General features: G+C 42.9%; 1 non-coding gene across 1 annotated transcript; it reads left to right on the top strand.

The window, feature by feature from the left end:
* Window positions 1–9,192: 9,192 nt before the first annotated feature.
* Window positions 9,193–9,297, top strand: LOC121830593 (U6 spliceosomal RNA). Its single transcript, XR_006073809.1, has one exon. It is a non-coding gene; the product is annotated as a U6 spliceosomal RNA (small nuclear RNA).
* Window positions 9,298–10,548: the final 1,251 nt, after the last annotated feature.

Here is a 10,548-nt window from a genome sequence, read left to right as displayed (position 1 = left end):
GTGCCATTCGCCAACGATGAAATCACAACTTCTGAAGTTCTTCAGTGCTTTTTTAATTGAGCATTGAAACTCAAGGCCTTGTGTCTAGGCGAGTGCTCCATGAGAGCTGTATCCCTGATCCCTTGCTTTGTTTTTTCAAGACAGAGTCTTGCTGTGGGAACCCAAGCTCTCCGAGAACTCCCAATGCTCCTCCCTCACTCTCACAGGTGGTTGTGAGCCACTGGATGTGAGCACTGGGAACCAAAATCCCATCCTGTCACAGAGAGCAACAAGCTCTTCATCACCGAGTCATCTTGACAGTCCGGCATTGCAGACTTTGGTGTGTTATCGCTAGTGTGTCTGATAATAGTTGGGTTTAGAATGGACCTGAGATAACCCTCGGTTACTGAGCTGCTCAGTTGCCAGAGCAGTTAACTGAGATGAAAATGGACTCTGGGAAAGAAACAGAGCTGTAGAAATGCTCTTAACCCTCTCATCAAATGACGGGCGGTGTGCAGGTCCTGCTAGTTTTGAAATCACATTTCTTTTCAGGAAAATGCCAACACTGAAGCTGAAAGCCATCATTGTTGATAAAGATTTTTTGAGACAGGGTCTCACTATATATAGCATTGGCTGTCCTGGAGCTCCTTATGTAGACCAGGCTGGCCTTGAATGAATAAAGATCCACCTGCCCCTAGCTCCCAAGTGCTGGGATTTGATCAGCGAGTATATGTTGATGTGTTGCGTGCTGGCCCTTGGAGATGCTTAAAGATGCATCAATTCTAGCAAAAAACTAAATCCAGGGTCTTGCACATGCTAGACAATATCCCTGAGTTATAGTCTTACTCTTTTTGCATTTTATTTTTCGAAGATTATCTATTTTAGTTTTATGCATGTGTTTTGTTTGGGGTTTTTTGGAGGGGGGGGATTGTTGTTTGCTTGCTTGCTTGTTTGTTTTGAGACAGGGTTTCTCTGAAAAACAACTCTGGCTGTCCTGAACTTGATTTGTAACCAGGTTATCCTCAAACTCACAGAGATCCACCTGCCTCTGCCTCCTGAGTGCTGGGATTAAAGGCGTGCGCTACTACCACCTGGCTTGTGTACGTGCTTTATCTGCAGTCTGTGTACCTTGTGAAGAAAAGGCCAGAAGAGAGCATTGATTCTCCTAGAATTGGAGAAAAAGGCAGTGGTGAGCTGTGGATGCTAGGAACCAAATCCAGGTCCTCTGTAAGAATGTCAAGTGCTCGGGTTGGAGATTTAGCTTAGTGGTAGAGCGCTTGCCTAGCAAGCGCAACGCCCTGGGTTCGGTCCTCAGCTCCAGGGGGAAAAAAAGAATATCAAGTGCTCTTTGACACTGAGTCATCTCTCTGGCCTCCATTTGATTTGATTTGTGTGTTTTTATTGTTGCATGTGCTTGTGTATGTGTACACATGTATGTGCAGATGTATATGTGTGCATGTGTGCATATGCATCTGGGCTGGAGGCCAATGTAGGAAGTCTCCCTCAGTCACTCTCTACCTTATTTTTGAGACAGAGTCTCACCAATTCAGCTAGGTTGGCTGCTAAAAAGCTCCAGGGATCTGCTTGCCTCCCTCTCCTCAGCACTGGGATTACAGATGTGTGTATCAACTGGATTTTTACATGGCTGCTAGGGATCTGAACCCAAGTCCTCACGGCTGCAGGCATTGAGCCATCTCCCCAGAACCTGTAGGCTTTTTTTGTTTTGTGACAAGGTCTCACTAAATTGCCCAGGCTGACCTTGAACTATTTATCTTCAGCCTTAGCTTTCCAAGGAGCTAGGATTTCAGAGCTGTGCCACCAGGCATGGCTAATATCTCACCTCTTAATGTGTAGAACAGTGCCATTCAATAGAAATATAATGAGTTCCATATATATATAATATAAAATTTTCTAGTAACCATATAAAAAAATAAAAATAACAAACTGGGTGGTGGTGGCATAACTCTTTTTTTTTTTTTTTTTTTTGGTTTTTCGAGACAGGGTTTCTCTGTGTAGCTTTGCGCCTTTCCTGGAGCTCACTTGGTAGCCCAGGCTGGCCTCGAACTCACAGAGATCCGCCTGGCTCTGCCTCCCGAGTGCTGGGATTAAAGGCGTGCGCCACCACCGCCCGGCGGCATAACTCTTTAATCCCGGCATTTGGCAGATTTCTGTAGACAAATTCCTTCTTCTTCTTCTTTTTTTTTTTTTTTTGAGCTGAGGATTGAACCCAGGGCCTTGTGCTTGCTAGGCAAGTGCTCTACCACTGAGCTAAATCCCCAACCCCACGTAGACGAATTTCTAAGCAGTCTTATTAAATAAAAAACACGGAGAAAATATAGGGGTGAAAGCCTTAGAGATCAGGGAAATAGGAATAGCCACCAGATAACTTTACCTCACCATGCTGCAGCTTCCAAAGTGCCACGACTTCCTGTCTAACCTGCGCCTTTATTTCCTTGCTATTCTGCCCTCTTATTGGCTCTTAGCCCAGCTACCTCACTTCCTGTCTGTGCAGACCTTCAGGTCTCTATAGTTGGTCCTGGGATTAAGGGTGTGTGTCACCACGCTTGGCTCTGTTCCCTAGTGTGGACTTGAACACACAGAGATCCTGCCTGCCAAGTGATCGGATTAAAGATGTGTGCTACCCCTGCCTGACTTTTGTGTTTGCTTAAAATGGCTTGCTATTTCCTCTGATCTCTTGGCAAACTTTATTTCTTTCCTTTTTTTTCTTTTTTGGGTTTTTCGGGACAGGGTTTCTCTGCGTAGCTTTGCGCCTTTCCTGGAACTCACTTTGGAGACCAGGCTGGCCTCGAACTCACAGAGATCCGCCTGCCTCTGCCTCCCGAGTGCTGGGATTAAAGGCGTGCACCACCACCGCCCGGCGGCAAACTTTATTTCTTAACATACAAATAAAATATCACCACAGATCTCTGTGAGTTCAAGGCCAACCTACTCTACAAAGCAAATTCCAGGACAGCCAAGGCTACACAGAGAAACTCTGTCTCGAAAAACAAAAAAATAAAATAAATAAATAAATAAAAATAAATAAAAAATAAAAAGCAGGAGGGACTGATGAGGTAGCTCAGAAGTAAAAGTACTTGATGTGAAGCCTACTGACTTGAGTTTAATTCCAGGAACCCATTACACACACTAAATAAATTAACAAATGAATAAATAAAGTTAAAACATACACAAAATAAAAAGGAAACCTTGACATTTTATCAGAATTAAGATTTGTTTTGTTTTGCTTTTTTTTTTTTTTTTTTTTCCGAGACAGGGTTTCTCTGTGTAGCTTTGCGCCTTTCCTGGAACTCACTTGGTAGACCAGGCTGGCCTCGAACTCACAGAGATCTGCCTGCCTCTGCCTCCCAAGTGCTGGGATTAAAGGCGTGCACCACCACCGCCCGGCTTGTTTTGCTTTTTATTCTAGTATAATCTTCACTTTTGCACTTTTGTGGTGTGTGTATATATTTGAATGTATATGCATGCAGCATGTGCATGTGTTTGAGTGTATATGTGTGCAGCATGTGCATGTGTTTGATTGTATATACATGCAGCATGAATATGTATTGAGTGTATATGCATGCAGCATGTGCATGTATTTGAGTGTATATACATGCAGCATGAATATGTATTGAGTGTATATGCATGCAGCACATGTATGTGTTTGAGTGTATATGCATGTAGCATGTGCATGTGTTTGAGTGTATATGCATGCAGCATGTGTTTGAGTGTATATGCATGCAGCATGTGCATGTGTTTGATTGTATATACATGCAGCATGAATATGTATTGAGTATATATGCATGCAGCACATGTATGTGTTTGAGTGTATATGCGTGCAGCATGTGCATGTGTTTGAGTGTATATGCACTATGAGTACGTGGAAGTCAAGAGTAATCTCCAGTGTCCTTTCTCAGGTGCCTTCTTAGTCAACATTCTATTATTGTGAAGAGACACCATGGCCATTGCTACATATTAATAATTATCATAATTTCTTCTATGATAGTCAAACTTATACTCATGTTAAGTTTTCTAGGTATACTAGATATAATTCAATTAGGTAGGTAATCTTCAAACACTTCAAAGACCTACAGAATATAGAATTTAAAATGTTTTAAGAACTGTGACTTTCTGGACATTGAGACAGGTCTGCTCCTGGAAGTATCAATCTACTTCAGAGAAGATAATGGGCATTGAAGAAACTCATGGAGTTTGCTTTCTTTGTGGCAAAAGTTAGCCAGTGGTCAAAAAAGTGTCCTTGCATTGACTGCTTGATGATATGTTGTATAAACTAGACATGCAGGACCTGTAGGAAGGTGACCACTGAACTTTACAAGACAAGATGGTCCTTCAGGTTCCTGCCTCACAGAGGAGACTGCCAGACATTCTACAGGACACAGGAAAAAGTGACTAAGAGACTAGGCCTATGAGCTGAAGATGGATGCCCCAACATTGCAGAGGAACTTAGGATGACTATCCAGGCAGGCAGCTGTCTCTGTCATTTCCAAAAGTTTGGAAGTTGCTTACAAAGCATTACTGTTTACTTAGGTAATATTGTATCCTTCTGAGGTCTTTAATATAGTTGAAGACTAGATAGTTATAATTATGATTTCCCCTGGTTATAATAAGAGATAAGTTAGATATGAAACCTTGGACTCATAAATATAGGATAAATAGAATATTTTCTTTAAATTTGCCAAATATAAATGGACTGGATATTGGAACTTTGATTCTTACTTGATAACTGTTCTATTATATGTAATTTTACTATGTTAAAGTTAAACCCTTCCAAACACTCCTCCACTGTTGGTGGGAATGTAAACTTGTACAACCACTGTGGAAATCAGTATGGTGGTTTCTCAGAAAATTAGGAATCGAACTACCTCAAGACCCAGCCATCCCACTCTTGGGCATATACCCAAGGAATGCTCAATGATACCACAAAGATACATGCTCAACTATGTTCATAGCAGCACTATTTGTAATAGCCAGAACCTGGAAACAACCTAGATGCCCGTCAATGGAAGAATGGATGAAAAAAATGTGGTACATATACACAATGGAGCACTACTCAGCAGAGAAAAACAATGAAAGCATGGAATTTGCAGGCAAATGGATGGAACTAGAAAAATCATCCTGAGTGAGGTAACCCAAACCCAGAAAGACAGTCATGGTATGTACTCACTCATAAGTGGATTCTAGATATAAAATAAAGAACAATCAGACCACAACCCATAGAATCATGGAGGCTATATATATAGCATGGAGGTCCCTAGGACGACTGTGGCTTATAATAAATTTCGGTTTTACTCAATTATTGAAAAAAATAGCCAAACGAATGGAAACACATGAACTATGAACCAAAGGCTGAGGGGACCCCCAACTGGACCAGGCCCTCTGAATAGGTGAGACAGTTGATTGGCTTGATCTGTTTGGGAGGCAATTAGGCAGTGGGACCGAGTCCTGTGCTCATTGCATGAGTTGGTTGTTTGAAACCTGGAGCTTATGCAGGGATGCTTGGCTCAGTCTGGGAGGAGGGGTTACTGGACCTGCCTGGACTGAGTCTACCAGGTTGATCTCAGTCCTCGGGGGAGGCTTTGCCCTGGAGGAGGTGGGAATGGGGGATGGGCTGGGGGTAAGGGAAGGGGGTGAGATGGGGGAGAACAAGGGAATCTGTGGCTGATATGTAGAACTGAATGGTATTGTAAAATAAAATAAAAGGAAAAAATAATAATAAAAATAAATCTTATTTATAAAAAAAGTTAAACCCTTCCTTTTTGATTAGACAGAAAAGGGGAGGTGCTGTGGAATGTTCTGTGTGCTGTGAATGTGTTGCTCTGATCGGTTGATAAATAAAAAGCTGATTGGCCAGTAGCCAGGCAGAAAGTATAAGCAGGATAAACAACAAGGAGAATTCTGGGAAGAGGAAGGCTGAGTCAGCAGACACCAGCCTGCTGTCCAGGGAGCAGCACATAATGGCACACAGGGAAAGCCACGGAGCACATGGTGATATATAGATGAACAGAAATGGGCTGAGTTTAAGTTAAGAGTTAGTCAGTAGTAGGCCTGAGCTAATGGCCAAGCAGTTTTAGTTAACACAAGCCTCTGTGTGTTTACTTGGGTTTGAGCAGCTGCGGACTGGGCGGGACACAGGAACCTTCAACTGCAGACCATGGCGTATTGTTGCTTGTTTTGTACCTTTTGGGGGGCCTGCCCCCCAGCTCCCAAATAAACCACACACAGAGGCTTATATTTAATTATAAATGACCAGCCTTAACTTGGCTTGTTTCTAGTCAGCTTTTTTAACTTAAATTAGTCCATCTATCTTTTGTCTCTGGGATTTTTACCTTTTTCTATTTCTGTATATCTTTCTTTCTCCATTGCTGGTTGTGTGGCTGGGTGGCTGGCCCCTTGAGTCCTCCTTCTTCTCTGGCTATTTTCTCCTTCCATATTTCTCCTTCTATTTATTCTCTCTGCCTGCCAGCCCTGCCTATCCTTTCTCCTGCTTTGCTATTGGCCATTCAGTTCTTTATTAGACCATCAGGTGTTTTAGACAGGCACAGTAACACAGCTTCACAGGGTTAAACAAATGCAGCATAAACAATAGTAACACATCTTAAAATAATATTCTACAAGAATGGCAATGTTGTTTTTTACTCTTTTGGGTGGGCCTGCCACTCAGCTCCCAAATAAATCACCCAAAGAGGCTTATTCTTAATTATGAATGCCCAGCTTTAGCTTGGCTTAGTTTCTTGCCAGCTTTTCTTTTTTTTTTTTTTTTTTTTTTTTTTTTTTTTTTTTTGGTTTTTCGAGACAGGGTTTCTCTGTGTAGCTTTGCGCCTTTCCTGGGACTCACTTGGTAGCCCAGGCTGGCCTCGAACTCACAGAGATCCGCCTGGCTCTGCCTCCCGAGTGCTGGGATTAAAGGCGTGCGCCACCACCGCCCGGCTCTTGCCAGCTTTTCTTAACTTTAAATTATCCCATCTATCTTTTGCCTCTGGGCTTTTCCCATTCTTTTACTTCTGTAAATCTTACTCTTACTCCATGGCTGGGTGCTGTGGGATGTTCTGTATGCTGTGAATGTGTTGTTCTGATTGGTTGATAAATGAAAAGCTGATTGGCCAGTAGCCAGGCAAGTATAGGCAGGATAAACAGACAAGGAGAATTCTGAGAAGAGGAAGGCTGAGAGAGGAGATGCCAGCACCAGCCTGCTGTCCAGAAGCAACATGTAATGGCACACAGGTAAATCCATGGAACACATGGCAACATATAGATTAACAGAAATGGGCTGAGTTTAAGTGTAAGAGCTAGTCAGTGATAGGCCTGAGCTAATGGCTGAGCAGTTTTAATTAACATAAGCCTCTGTGTGTTTACTTGGGTCTGAGCAGCTGAGGACCAGGCGGGACACAGGAAAACTTCTGTATAGCTGAGTGACTGCCCCTAGGTCCTCCTCCTTCTATGACTACTTCTCTCACTCCTCTATCTCTTTTCTTCTTCCATATTTCCTCTCTGCTTGCCAGACCTGCCTATTTCTCTCTCCTGCCTCACTATTGTCTGTTCAGCTCTTTATTAGACCATCAGGTGTTTTAGACAGGCACAGTATCACAGCTTCACAGAGTTAAACAAATGCAACATAAACAAAAGTAACACACCTTAAAATAATATTCTATTACATGGCAATTCTTAAAGAAAACATTTAATTGAATCTGGCTTACAGGTTCAGAGATTTAGTCTATTATCATCATGGCAGGAAGCATGGTTGCATGCAGGCAGACATGGTGCTGGAGAGGTAGTTGAGAGTTCTGCATCCTGATGTGAGTCAGTGTGGGAGACACTGGGGTTGGCATGGGCTTTTGTAACCTCAAGGCCCATCCCCAGTGACACATTTCCTCCAACAAGGCCACACCTATACCTAGAGTTTTCCTGCCTGGCCCACAGTCAGGACAAATCTTTGTCATCTGCCAGTCCCACAGCCGCTCAAACCCAACCAAGTAAACACAGAGACTTATATTGCTTACAAACTGTATGGCTGTGGCAGGCTTCTTGCTAACTGTTCTTATAGCTTAAATTAATCCATTTCCATAAATCTATACCTTGCCACATGGATTGTGGCTTACCGGCATCTTCACACGCTTCTTGTCATGGCAGCGGCAGGCAGTGTCTCCCTCACTCAGGCTTCCACTTCCCAGAACTCTCCTCTCCTTGTCCTGCCTACTTCCTGCCTGGCCACTGGCCAATCAGTGTTTTGTTTATACAGAACGATATCCACAGCACACACCTTTTATTCCTTTCATATAGTGCCACACCTTGGTGACTAAGCAATCAAATACATGAGTCTACAGGGAAGGGAGGGCATTCTTATTTAAACCACCAGTGCAGTGCTCTCCACCTTGCTTTTGGGACAAGGTCTTTCATTGACCTGAAGCTCATCAGTTAGCTCATCTGGCTTGCCAAGGAGACCAGGGATCTGCCTATCCCTGTGTCCTCAACCATGGGATTGCAATCATACTCTCCATGCCCAGCCTTTTTTTTTTTTCCTCTTAATGTGGTTTGTGGTGGTTTGAATAAAAGGGATCCCTATAGCCAGGTGATGGTGGTGCATCCTTTTAATCCCAGCACATAAGAGTCAGAGGCGCCGGGTGGTGGTGGTGGTGGTGGTGGTGGTGGTGGCGGTGGCGGCGGCGGCGGCGGCGGCGGCGGCGGCGGCGGCGGCGGCGGCGGCGGCGGCGCACGCCTTTAATCCCAGCACTGGGGAGGCAGAGCCAGGTGGGATCTCTGTGAGTTCGAGGCCAGCCTGTTCTACAGAATGAGATCCAGGACAGGCACCAAAACTACACAGAGAAATCCAACCAAACAGACAAAAAAAAAAAAAAAAAAACCAAACAAACAAAACCAAAACATGGTCCCTTATAGGGCCATAGGAAGTGGCACTATTGGGAGGGGGCAGCCTTGTTGGAGTGGGTGTGGCCTTGTTGGAGGAAGTGTGACAGGGTAGGGGGTGTAGACTCCGAATTTCAGAAGCTCAAGCCAGGCCCAGTGTCTCACTGTCTCTTCCTGCTGCCTGCGTCTCAAGATGCAGAACTGCCAGCTACTTCTCCAGCACCATATCTGTCTGCATGCTATCATGCTTCCCACCATGGCGATAATAGACTAAACCTCTGAATCTGTAAGCCAGCCCCAATTAAATGTTTTCCTTTATAAGGGTTGCTCTGGGTGGTCACTTCAGCAGCACATATTCTAAAATTGGAACAACACAGAGATTAGCCATGGCCCCTCCACAGGGATGACACACAAATTCATGAAGCATTCCATATTTTTAAAGTAAAATAAGAAAAAAAAAGAGTTGCTGTGGGAGCTAGAGAAACAGATCTGCAGTTAAGAACACTGACTCCTCTTCCAAAGGACCCAGGTACAATCCCCAGCACCCATACAGACAGCTTACACCTGTCTGTAACCCCAGTTCCAGGGAATCTGACACTCTCACACAGATATTCATGCAAGCAAAACACCAATAAAATAATTCATTTTTAAAAAAGTTGCTTACCCGCGCAGTGGTGGTACATGCCTTTAATCCCAATACTTGGGAAGCAGAGGCAGGTGAATCTCTGAGTTCCAGGACTGCCAGAGCTGTTGCAGAGAAACCCTGTCTCGAAAACAGACAAACAAACAAACAAAAAACAAAAACAAAAGTTGCCTTGGTCATGGTGTCTCTTCACAGCAATAAAATCCTAAAACGTGGTTTTAGGAATCAAACTCAAACTCATTCTTCTACAGTAAACACTTTACCAATTGAGCTATCTTCCTAACACTTCTCCCAAATCCCTTTTTTTAAAAAAAAAAAAAACTGAGTCTCACAGTGTAGCACAAACTGGCCTGGAGCTTACTACGTAGTCTACACAAACCTAGAACTCATCTTCCTGTCTTTGCCTTGCAAGTGCTGGGATTATAGATATGAGCCACCACTTCTAGCTCTCAGTTGGATTTTCTTGTAGAGTAAGAGTCTCTGTAATAGCCAGAACCTGGAAACAACCTAGATGCCCGTCAACTGAAGAATGGATTAAGAAAATGTGATACATATACACAATAGAGTACTACTGAGCAGAGAAAAACAATGAAAGCATGAAATTTGCAGGCAAATGAATGGAACAAGAAAAAAATCATCCTGAGTGAGGTAACCCAAACCCAGAAAGACAAACATTGTATGTACTCACTCATAAGTGGATTCTAGATATAAAATAAAGAACAATCAGACTACAACCCACAGAACCATGGAGGCTATATATATAGCATGGAGGTCCCTAGGACAACTGTGGCTTATAATAAATTTTGGTTTTACTCAATTACTGAGCAAGCCTCAATGAAACATTTCACTATTAAGATAAGAATACATACTATATCAAGCTGACAATAGAAAAATAAATTAATTAATTAATTTTAAAAAATAAAAAAAATAAAAATTTGAACTATTAAACAAACAAACAAACAAACATATTTTACTAAAGTAAAAAAAAAAGGGGGAACTAGGGACTTATCATTCCTCTCCACATTCTATTCTTTCCCTTGTTTTAT

This window comes from Peromyscus maniculatus, chromosome 6 (assembly GCF_049852395.1).
Source record: "Peromyscus maniculatus bairdii isolate BWxNUB_F1_BW_parent chromosome 6, HU_Pman_BW_mat_3.1, whole genome shotgun sequence".
In the NCBI taxonomy this organism is placed as follows: Eukaryota; Metazoa; Chordata; class Mammalia; order Rodentia; family Cricetidae; genus Peromyscus; species Peromyscus maniculatus.
The sequence above is the reverse complement of the archived record's forward strand: the minus strand, read 5'-3'. Positions and strand labels throughout refer to the sequence as shown.